Source organism: Charadrius vociferus, unplaced genomic scaffold (assembly GCF_000708025.1).
Source record: "Charadrius vociferus isolate BGI_N301 unplaced genomic scaffold, ASM70802v2 scaffold326, whole genome shotgun sequence".
NCBI lineage: Eukaryota > Metazoa > Chordata > Aves > Charadriiformes > Charadriidae > Charadrius > Charadrius vociferus.
The window spans coordinates 4,654,518-4,658,816 of NW_009649062.1; positions in this window are offsets into that span (position 1 = coordinate 4,654,518).

Consider the following 4,299-nt stretch of genomic DNA (forward strand, 5'->3'; position numbering starts at 1 on the left):
TTTGCTTTCCCATGGCCGTGGGCTTTCAGTACTGTCTGGTCACCACGGGGTTAGGAGCTGGGAACACCGGGATGGCAGGCGCTGAGGCAGCAGATATGGACAGGCTGGGACAGCGCCAGCAGGTGCTGCGTGGGGAGGGCAAAGCACTGGGACACGGTCCTGCAGAGGCTGTGTGTGACAAGTGTCCCGGCCTCAGCAGCGTGAGTGTCCCTGCCCTGCCAGAGAGGAGCTGAAGGCAGCCGCAGGCAGGGGCACGTATCTGATGGAGCTGAAACAGGCAGGGGTGTGCTATGGGCAGGGGAACAACAGATGAGCTGGGTGAAGGAAGAGCTGTTTCTGGCTGCCATAGCATAGGCCTTCAGCATCCCATCCTTACCGGGGTCTCGGCGTTGTCCCACACCAGCTGGGTGAGCTGCTGGAGCAGCTTGGCGTCCCGGGTCAGGACATGTGTCCCCGTCAGGCGCCAGACGGCAGGCAGGCTCTCCCGCAGGCGCTGCAGCCACAGGGCGCAGGCTGCAAAAGCAGAGAGCACCGCTGCAGCCCTCGCCCCGAGACTGGCCTGCAGCAGAGCTGTCATGGGCTGCCGGGATTAAGGACCCTGCGTGCAAGGGGAGCAGTTTCCCCGTCAGGTACACAACAGCCTGAGAGGGTTAGCGTCCATCAGGCTGGAGCAGAAATTAACAGCAGTTTCCAAACTAGCTACCAAGATCCAGAAAAGCACCTTCCCTGGGAGAAGATGAAGCACCGGGGCTCCGTGCATCATGAGCACAGCAAACCTTTCAAACCTCCCTGCCGTGGCAGGGTCATTGCCTCCTACCTTGGAAGCAGTAGTAGTGGCAGTCCTTCTGCTCCTTGGTCAGGGCACACACGGTGGGAAAGACCACGTCCAGCAGCAAGCAGGCCTGCGGGAGCACAGCGGCTCAGGGGGCGGGCAGGCGCAGGCTTTCCAGGGCGAGAAACCCCCCCCACCAAGCAGGCGAGGAGAGCACTGCCTGGTTTTTCTGCTCTTAGAGTAGGTTATTGCTAGCTTTTGCTCCCTGTCTGGAAGTCCTCAGCTCTTGAGGACTTGGGAGATGCTGCAGATGGGCAGAGCTGGAGGCTGTACTCTGCCTGGGTGGTGAATGCTGCTGCCGCTACTTTTGGCACCTCCTGGTTTTTCAGCTCCACAGGAGAGGGAAATCCCCACTCGGATGTCTTTGGAAAAGCAGGCTCCTGGCTAATGCATCGTGCTCAGTGGGATGCATATGGAGCTGCCGGTGCGGAGCAGTGCAGCCTGGCTACATCCCCGGGGATCCACAGTCCCCATCGGCATCCGCCAGCCCTGCGCAAGGGGCTCTCCAAATCCCTGGCCATTGGGTTTGAGCTCTCCTACCCGGTGGGTGAAGCTCTCCAGCTGGCAGCTGAGGATGTCTGTCTTGCAGCATGTCAGCAAACCTCTGGTGAGCACCAGCTTCTCCAGCCCATCTGGCTCCAGGACCGGCGGGACCTCCACTGCCAGTTCCCCAAACTTCAGCTCCCCTTCACCTGGTGGGAAATGGCTGCATTAGATGGCAGAAAGACAGCAAACCCAAATGCTGCTCTGACAGTGAACTGCCCTGGTGCATCCCCGAGTGACCGTGGGAGGTGGCCGGTGGCAGCCAGGGGCTCACAGACCCCGAGAGCAGGGCATGGTGGCAGAGCCCAGCTTGCACTGCTGCTGCTGAGCGGCACCGGCCTCTCTCCCCTCGTACCCAAAAACGCCTGTCCCCACTGTCCCCTTCACCAGACACTCACCCAGGGTCAGGATGGAGCACGCACCTCGGTCAGGGAGCTGGAAGAGGGCCAGGGCGGCGCTGGCCCCGCGCTCAGGCTGTGGGGCCGTGTTCACCAGCATGCTCAGGGCCGTGCCCACCAGCAGCCGCGTGTCCTTGTTTGGGGCCTGGACCCACAAGGGAGGCAAAGGCACAGTTCAAAACACCACCTGAGAATCAGACCCCATTTAACTCTCCCTCCATGCCCATGCAGGCAACTACGCAGGGTCTCACGGGTACTACCGGCACTGGGGCTGCCTCTGCAGGCTCCCCTCGGGGAGCGGAATGGGGAAAGCACCCAGGAAGGATGGCATTGCTCTGGTCCTTGGGACAGACAGCCCCTTCCTTCCCCAGGGTCATACGCACCTTTCCCCACGCCACCTCCAGCAGCAGCCCCAACAGGCTCTGCAGGGCCTCGCTCTTGCCCTCCGTGCTCCACACCAGGGGGGCCACGTCCTTCGGCAGTGCCTGGAAGAGCTGGAGGCAGGCCTGGAGGAGAGGAGAGGAGACGGGCCGCAGGGATGGCTGTCAGAATCCCTCACCTCTGAAAAAGCAGCCGTTCCCCCAGGATGGGATAGCCATTCAAAGCGGCTCTGTGTGTTACATCCATCCTAGACCAGGGACTGGTCCTTTCCCCCTCCTCCAAAATTTGGCTCTTACCTTGACAGCCAGGTAGCCCCACATGCCGCCGGGCGCGGGCTGGCTCTGCAGCACCCAGCGCAAGGTGGTGGCCAGGCCCTGCAGCAGTGGGACCAGGTTCTGCCGCCAGTGCTGCCGGCCCAGGCTGCTCTCCTCCATGAACATGCACACTGAGGGAAAGGGGACAGCATCACTCCCTGGCCCTCCCAGCACCATGCCGGCAGCTGGCCCTGCTCCCGGTTAAGCCAAGGGCTGCCTTGCTGTTAAGCAGGGTGAGAAGGGGACTGGGATGCAGGGGATGCTTTGGCTCGTCCAGTTTCCAGCCACCCCAGGTGAGTGAGCAGAGCCATTGGGTGCTGCTGGGACCTCTGCAGAGATCCCATAGATCCAGCTGATCCCTGATTTCTGCTCCCCCTCCCACAAGTGCAGAGGACCTGGTCTAGGTGGACAGGAGGTGTCCTGTGCACGGGTGGTGTGGGCTGGAAGAAGCCTCCAGAGGGGAAGGAGCAGAGACTAACCTGACTGAAGGTCCCCAGGAGACAGCACCTGTGGGGCAGAAGGACAGTTTGACCTGCATACTGACATGCTGGGGCTTGATGTCTTGGGCAGGAGGATCCTGCCTGTGCCACAAGCTGTCTCAGTGACGACCAAAGGGCTGGTGTGACCAGCAGCCACGTGTCACTGGCTGCAAGCAAGGGCGAGCCCCCGGCATGGTGGGAAGAGAAGCAAAGGATTCCAGGCAGCCCAGACCAGGAGGTCCCTGTCACAAATGGGCTCCAGCCAAGCTCACGCGAAAGCCGGTGCCGCTGCACAACTGGGGTGCTCTCACCTCTCCCTGCTTCACCAGGCCGGCCAGCAGTGCGCCCACCTCCTGGGCCAGCAGGGCTTCTTTCCCCACTGCCAGCTGGGTCACGATCTGCCGAGAGACACCCCGAGTCAGCCGGTCTGCTCAAACCCCGGAGAGATATCAGTTGCAATGTGCTTTTAGAGGAGCTCTGCAGAATCGCTGTGGCCCATTTGCCAGTAAGGATGCACTGCACCAGGGCTGTGCCGGTGGTGGGCAGAGCCAGGCGAGACCATCGCTTACATTTGTGGCTAATAGCACTCCGAAGCTGCAGCCCAGGAGTTGCATTACAGACCTGTTCCAGTTTCTGGAAGGAGCTGGAGCTGCTGGTTGCCTCCATCTGGAAAGCCAGGATGCAGCGGAGCAGGGGCCGTGCCTCTGCCTCACCCAGCGCCCGCAGACCCTCACTCAGCACCCGTGACAGCAGGAAAGCCTCCTCCAGGTGCTTGTCTTTGCATCTCTTGGCAGTACTCCTGAAACGGGATGGGGATGGTGGTGAGGATACCCTGTCTCAGTGGCGACTGGGGTGGGGAATACTCCAGCTCGGTGGAGATTAGGGTTGAGGTGCCCCAGTTCGATGTGGATTGGAGTGGGGATACCCCAGCTCTATTTGGATTGGGGTGGAGGGGTGCCTCGCCTTGGAGGGGATTAGGATTGGGGTACCCCATCTTGATTTGGATTGGGGTAGGGGTGCCCCCAGCTTGACAGGGGTTAGGGTTGGAGCGCTCCAGCTTGCAATGCTCCTCTCTCCCACCTGGGGGTGTGGGGGGGACACACGGACACAATTCCTCAAAGCTCAAAGTCCACAACCCAGCGTGTTCTGGAAAGCCCAAGCCTTGGGGGGCTCCTTGGGGGAGGTGGGAGGACCCAACCCCCTCGCTGCCCTGCTGCTGCGGAGCGGGCTGGAAGGGGATGAGGGCAAGGCGGGGGGGTGGCTCGGTCCCCATGTCACGGACCGAACCTCGCGTCCCTCTGTACCTCCCGACCCGCGCCCGGGGGATGCTCGGGGGACGCATGGCGGGGGAC